Raw genomic sequence first — 8,182 nt, 5'->3', positions numbered from 1 at the left:
AGCCAGGAGCTGGAGGAGCTTCCTTCTATCACCCCAAGCATCTTTGCACCCTGCCCATTAGCCCAGTTTCAGCTGTGGCCCATTCCAGATACTCCAGAGGAAGAGGGAAGAGCAAACAACCCCAGAGGGCAAGTTAGGCATGAAAAGGGGAAAGAAAAAACAAAACAAAACACCATCTCATGCCTGTGAGGAAGCCCTCAAGCAAAGGCATGGGATGTGTTTCAGATTCTAAAAAAAGCTTTCCACCAGAAAGAAAAAATCATCATATGAAAAACAGGAGAGGAAAAGGTAACTCTAATCACATGTAAGCAAAATGGCAACAGATTGGAACTAGATGAACTTTAAGGTCCATTCCAACCAAAGCCTTTCTATGATTCTATGAAAATAGGCAAAATTCTGAGGTGTTTGAAATCAATGACAAATCCCTCGAAATTTATTTGTGCCTAGATTTTGAGGTGAACACATTTAAGTAGATTCCTACATTTATTTCTAAATAAGAGACGTGTAGCTCTTGAAATGTCTTCTTGGGATGTGTTAATTTTGATAGGAAAATGAAAGGTGCTAATTTGTCCCTGTCGCCGTATAATATTAAACAGTTAAATGTGGGCTGATTTTGGAAATAGTGCATGGCAGACACACTTAAAAAAATAATTCAAAAGGTACTGAAAGAATAATCTTTTCCAAATCTGTCAACAAGATTCTATCCACTGTTCCTGGCAAGAAATCTAGCTTAATTTGGTAAAACAATCACTTTAGCTCTCCCAAACATTGTAAAACAAGTGGGGTCATGGAAAGAAAAGTGGAAACATTAAAAAGACCCTTGATAAATACTTAGGGCTGTGCTGCTATTATTGTGGGGTATTTCCAAGGACCTGCACAGGTTTTAAAAGTACAAGTAAATGAGGAGGGCAGGAGGGAGCTCAGACTGCAAGGGCTGAGGACTGCAAATTCAATTCACCGCGTGGTTTTGCTGTGAATGCTTTTCCAGCTCTCACACCATTACATAGGATGTAGCATCATAATGATGTCAACTCTTGGACCAAAGAACAAGCTGATTTAAGTTTTATGAGGGGAAGGATGAATACTTTCAAAGGAATGGTGAACCAAATACAGAACTGGTAGGATCACAGTTCAAGGAACTCACGGTTAACACTTTGAACTATTTTTGGAAAGGTACTGCAAGTTCAGGGATAGTTGGATGGAAACGGCCTGCACAGCTCAAGCAAAGCACAGCCTCTCAAAGCATTGACAATTTGCTACCAAATTTGCAGGGAGAGAATCAAAACCTCTCTTCCCTTTCACTGAAGGTGACTGCTGTAGCAAGGCTGCTCTGTGTGTGTGTGAATGAACATCAGAGGCTGTGCAAAGCCTTCCCTCCCTGGGACAAAGGACAAACACTCACCTTGCATTCAAATCAGCACACAGCCCTCTCTGCTTTCTGCAGGATTCTCCAAGTCACAGGGTAGCAGGAGGGTGCAGGATCCAGGCTCCCTCCATCCCTGCCTTGCCTACAGCAGGAGCAGCCCCTCCTTGTCAGTCCCATCTCTCCCTGGGGTGCTGTGACCTTGTCCTGACCACCCGAGGAGGTGTTGATCCACACGGTTTTAGCCCCAGCATTTTCAATCTATAGGGAAACAAAACCTCCCTGAAATTCAGATACAAAAGAAAGCACAGGTATGGAGGTTTTCAATCAAAGCCACTGCTGTTCCTGCAGTGAGAGCAGGTCAAAAAAGACCTTCCCTAAACTCCTTTTGGAAAGTCACTGCAGATGACTTCTGCCTGCTCTTGCTATGTTTTCCTCTCCTTTAAATGCATACTTGAGAATATCCAGTTATTGCAGATCAGGAGGAACACACAAGGAATGGGTTGCTTTATAAGCTTTACTACAATTATGGATAATGTTGGAAATATATACTGTATATTTCCTGTATGGTGGGACTGCTGCAAGCACAGAAAATCCACATTGAAGGGGATTTCTATGCAAGCTATGCAGCAGATGAAGATTGTATTGCAAGCTTGAATTACTGATTCAAGCTGCTTCTTTGCCTCTCCCCACCCACTTCTCTAATAGCTTTTAAACTTAAATAGCCATATAAGTTTAAATGTTCTTTTATAGGGTGAAATAAACAGATTTTATGGTTCAGAAACTGCAAGTTTAGAGATCAACACTTTACCACTAATTCATGCAGGTTCAAGCTAAGGAAATGGCTCATTTTCCTCTCTACAGTCTCTGAGACTTTTTTTCCTCAAAAAAAAATCCTAGATGCATTTTAAATTAGATGTCATGAAAACTCTGGATGCAGACAATGCTTTCTCTTGACAAAGTACATCTAGGTTGCTGCATTCCAGGTCCCAGATCCCATGAAATCAGAGGAAAATGACTGCTGAAAACCTCAGATTTGCTGGAAATTGGTACAAAACTTTAGAATTTACTGTACAAATTATTGATAGCACCTTAAAGCAAACAAACAGAAAACACCCAACAAAATAATAATAATAAAATTTTTTAAAAATCAGAAGAAAGCTTACATATGCCACTCTGGGAATCTAAAAAATCTCATGACTGCAAATGTAATTTATACTTAAACTTCTTTTTAACTCTCAAAGCACTGCAAAGAATATTTATCCCCAGTCCATTCAGCACAATTCTTTCCAGTGGAATAGTAGGAAATACCAGTTCCAGCTGTCCCAGGGAAGCTGAGGGGAAGCAGGACTGACAAGCCCCATACCTTCACATTTCCATTACTAGAATTATTCATTGGACTTCATGGGTAACGCTGGCATTCCAGCGAGCCTGGGGAATAACCATGACCCAGAGATGTGAATTCCAGATGCATGCAGAAATAATTGGAGGGTACAAAACCCCAGGAAGATACAGCTTGGAAAGCTTGGTATGATCTGAATGCACAGAAAGTTATTTTCAAACTGAGGAAGAGCAAGAACTGATTCTACCGAGCAGTGGGAGACTCTGCCCTAAATACTCTAAAGAAAAATTGTGGTGCCCTGTTCATTTTTTCAGAAAAATTACAGTGATTATGTTTCACTTGTCCATCTATCTGTTTATTCAACCCTCATCACTATGATTTTTGAGTGTCTCATATATCCAGTAACAGCATGGGAGTATTTTTCTTCCCATTTATCAGCTACATTAACCAGCATTTAAGTGGTTAAAATGGAGGTTTTGTTTCCAAGCAAAGATAATCCTGTTCCTGCCGACACCAGTAATGGTGGTATATGACAACATAATCAGCAGCACAAGGATATAAACAACTCCCAATTATCCCAAACCAAAATTTTTGAACATCTTGTTACATTTTTTCCTTAGGCCTTAAAATTACTGAGTTGTTATGGTTGGATGCTTTGTGGTGAATAAATCTAGAATAATTCCCTGGAAAGAGTGAATTGCACCGAAATTCTGTTAGTGCAAAAGACCACAGTACCAAGCTTGCCCTGGCTTTCCCATCCATGGGGAAAAAATCCAGACCATGTTCTCATCGTGTGGGGACAGGAGATAAAGGGGGAGGAGCAGTGGTGATGTGATTTCTAGGAAGTGGGAAGCAGCTACATGGAAAAGAGGCAAGAGGGAGAGCGCAATGAGAACACCACACAACAGTGGGATTTCTTGCACTTTTGCCTCTGTCAAAGGGCCAAATTCCCTGTGCCTCCAGGTGAGTAACAAAACAACAGCTGTGAGAAAGCCCCACTGCACGCGAGCACAACCTGAATGGGATCTGAGAGGATCCATCGGTGCCGTTTCCCACACGTGGTGCACGGAGCACCCATCGTGTCTCAGAGCTCTCGCACAGATAGGAACACGAGATTCTGTGCTGGAAACAGAGATGTCACAGGACACGGCATTCAGATCTGAAGACAGATCAAAGTAACCACACTGAGAGCCAAATTCAAGCTTGGGCTTTGAATATACCTCCAAAACATGGATGTTTTTGGAGCTAGAGTTTGGGTTCTGTCATCCATCTAATCTTGAAATGGGTGGATCAAAGATGTTCAGTCTGAGGCTTAGCAAAGTGCTAACAGATACTTTTGAATAGAAATAGTTCAGTGAAATGCTCCAAGCAAGAAATAAATTTGTTGGTGAGGAAGTAATGAAGTGAAGAGGTGAAACTGGCTGAGGAAATTGCTACGTACCTATTGATTGCTTTGATATGTTACCTTGTGAGGTTGGATTTATGAGCAACAGGAGTGAAGGAGAGGCACAACGTGGTTGAGGAATTGGACCACAAAGTTGGTAGCAATGCCAGAAAAGACTGGAAATTAAGAAGGATGCCCAGTGGTTTGAGCACTGGCTTGGAAACCAGCAGCAATCATATGTTTGGTTCTCCATCCCAAATTTCCTGTATGACCTTGGCCAAGTCATCTAGTGCCTCAGCTTCCAACGACTCAAATGGAGCTCATTAACCTTGCTAAAAAATAAGAAAGCTTGTGGGGATGAAGGACCATCTCTCACCCACTGCATCCTCACGGCTTAGAGGTGGCTTGATATAATCATGAAACAAAGGAGACTGGATGGCTTGCTGAATTATTCCAAATAAAAATACAGATATAAAATTGTAGAAAAGAACTGCCTGCAGAACACTTCAAGCTGTAGGGACAAGCCTGGGTATAGATCTTCCAACATTTCCATGCTTTAAGGAAGCCACACTCCTGTTCAAGCTATAGGAAAAACACACAGAACATTGCACAGCCCTGGCTGGCACTGGCATTTGCTCTGTAGATGGCACAAGTGCTAACCTTATTTTCTACAATGTTTATGCCAATGGAAAGTGGAAATAACTGTAGGAACGAATCCTGACATACATATGTGCGACATCTGGCCACATCAGCACTACCATTTATTCCAGAGCATGCATTTTCCTGGCCACCATTTTTCAGCCTACCTTAGTCAATTGCAATAACAATTTTGGCCAGTACAAATTTTTGACCTGATGTCTGTGTAGATCTGAAAGGAATTTCCCTTTCAACACACATGCTCTTCCATTAAGCAAAGCCAGTTCCATGATTCCTGGAAGAATTAAGAGGTACAAATACCCTGTAAATCTGGATCCTTGCAGTGAAGGAGATCCTTGGTTTCTTTTTAAGAGACAAGAAGTTAATTGTTTCACACCTAATGCTGGTGGGTCATTTAGGGACAGTCTTATCACTCCATGAGTAAAGGTACTTTCCTAAATCATTCAAAATCTCAGATGCTGTTTATTCTTCTGCTCTAACTGACCAAATTTTAGAGTAAAAAAACATGCATTCAGGCTTGCAAATGGAATTACATCCTGGATGGGTTGCTGTGTTCTGGAGGAAACAAAGTATAGGAATTTACTCATCATGGAGAGTTTTCTCCTGCTGTTACACACAATCACTTCATCAATAGTGACAATTAGAGAGGGCCAAGAATTTCTACTACTGTGTCAAGGGTGTGGAACAACACCCTTGGGCAGCTGTTAGTATAGAGTATAGCAAGGAAGCAACCACTTAAATACCTACAAAATTAGAAACTGAATTTCTACTGAAAGCCAAGAAAATGTTTACATTAAAGGCCAATCTTGATAAAGATAGTTGGCCAATAAAAACAATGAAAATAACCAAATCAATCACTAAAATCAGAGCAATGACAACAATCAGCAGCAAAGACATAAAAAAATTGATTACAACAAAATAAGGATTTGAAAAGAATTAGAATTTGAAGCTTTTTCTCCTCTTAAGAATTCCTTCAAGCTGTGATTTTCAAACTTCCGTTCAGCTGCTGCTTAAGCCTGATAGCTCTGAAACTCATGGCTGCCTGATAGATCTGTGTTAAAAGCCCCCAGCAGGCTGCATGGTGCTTCACTCACAGTGCACAACTGCTCTGCTTTGTGGGGCAAAGCTGCTGACTTCCTGCTGGAAATGTTAAGGCAAATTGTGGAAAACAAGGGAAGACAAGGGTCCCAAACCTTGCTCACTCATTGCTTTACACTTTTCCATTTTGGGAATGCAGCTCCCATTGATAGTTATAATTGGGAGAAAATGCTGGGAGAAAATGCCCAGGTCTAAAACTTGCCATTTTCTGCCTCCTGCAGGAAGGTCACTCAGCAAAGAATCCAGATCCATGCATCTATCATGTGTGAAGACATGGTATTTTCCTTTTCCAAGCAATATCCAGCTGCAAACCACAGAAGCCTCTTTAGCCACAGAGAAATAAAGATGCATCAGAGAACATTCTCACAAATTACATGCATCTTTATGCAGAAGCAAAGCCAAAGTTAGCTGCTTCCCCTTGTAGTGTAAAATTCCTGTGCAGATTATACACCTTATTAATTCTAGACCGGTGAACTTTCCTCCTAGTTTATAACGAAGTGTTACATTATTAGTCAGGCTTCCCAGCAACTTTTGATAAAAATGGTGTTTTTATTGCTGTATAAAAAATACAAGGCAAGTTAAATGTTCAGTATTTTCTTATAAAATATTTAAGTTTATAAACTGTTGCAAACAGGCTGGTGTTTATATAATATTCACAGACATCTGTAATGCCTCTCATGAAAGCTAATGTATGAGCTCTTAGCTACTGCAAAAGGGTTTTAAAGATGATGTGCCCATCTTAAAGTGTAATTCTACATAGTCTGAAGAGCTACTTTGATAACAGTTTGTTTTGAGCTTAACATTTATTCCTCCCACTGCTGTCTAGGCTGAAATTTGCTTACTTTATGAGTGAGGGCCCCAGTGCATTTAAAATTTAAATACCTGACTAAGACACACTTACTCAGCAGAAAGCACACACATGCCTAATTTCAGGTACATGCTTACAACCTTTATGTCTCAGGACTCAAATCATGCGCCCACATTATTTAACAGATAGAAAAGCAGTTGGAAATACAGACATTTCAGAGGCAGAAGAATGTATTTCCCAAAGGAAAGAAGCTCTAATGACTTCTTTTCCAGGTATTGCCCCATTCTCTACCACCACTAAGAAACAAAACAGTTCTTTCAGCTTCTGAGTTGCTGTTAAGTCTTGTTGTGTGCTCCTGTAGATATTTTCTTTTTGTTGCTAAAATCAATAGTAAAGCTACTGAGACTACAAGCACACAACTGCTCCTGCATCCAACAAAATGCCAAGCAGAAGTGGGATTCTCTCCTACGACCAGTAGACTGCAAGGTGTCATATTTGCACCTTGTGACATTTTGATGAGAAACATCAGGAAGAGTCAAGAATATTTATAATTCTGAGTGCTTTGTTTAAAACAGAACAAAGTCAGAGAGGCTCTCCATGGACTTCTCCTTCAGCTCATTTAGAAGCAGCAGAGCTGATGCAAGAAGACTGTAAGACTCAACCACACGTCCTGATGCCAACAGCTGACCAGCACAGTCTGAAGAGAGTCGTGGCGTTCCCTCCAAACCTATTTCCACTACACTTCAAGTGTAAACGTGGATCAAATGTGGTTCTGAATCCAAAGGCTCACAGTGAGGATCTCAGGTTACACTCATCTGGCTCCACTCAATGTCTTCAGAGCACTGAAGCCCAGCAATCACTTTATGGCTTCTGCACATGGAGCATTTGCAGCATTTTGCATTTGAAAAGGCCCAGTTGGTGATCAGTACCAAACCACCAAGCAGCTCCACTGAATGACAGGCTTTGTGCTCCCTCACACAAGTCACAGACTGAAAAACAGCAGTGCAAGGCCCTAGAGCAATGCTTGCTATTAAGGAGCAATTTCCATATCTACCTCCTTCTTCCCACAACTATGTTCTCTAAGTTCCAGCACAGCAGATTGCCAGGTGATGGTCAGAGCTGGGATCTCACATCAGGGGCAAGCACTTCTCACACATGCTTTGGGCCAGGTGAAGACAGCCACAAGCTGGATGGCAACTCCAGATCTGAGGAGTGAGAAAAACTGCAGGAATGGAGCAGATAAACTGTAAGCAGGTACAAAAACCTGAAATAGGCATCACATGAGTGCCACATAAATAGACTTCATGAAAGAAACAGCTCTGAAATTCTGTGAGATCTATGAATTCCAGGGTTTGAGACCTGATAGAGAAATATTGCCAATATCTCACTGTGTACTGGATAAATAAGGTGCACACTGACCCTTTCCCCTGGCTGTGCTGGGACTTTGACCATCTAAATGTCATCACAGATTAATATGGTGGGAATCAGTCAAGTGCTACAAAAAAGTTTTAAAACTCACCTGTCCCAGTC

The sequence above is a fragment of the Vidua macroura genome, chromosome 17, assembly GCF_024509145.1.
Source record: "Vidua macroura isolate BioBank_ID:100142 chromosome 17, ASM2450914v1, whole genome shotgun sequence".
Taxonomy (NCBI): Eukaryota; Metazoa; Chordata; class Aves; order Passeriformes; family Viduidae; genus Vidua; species Vidua macroura.
Note: the sequence above shows the minus strand (reverse complement) of the source record.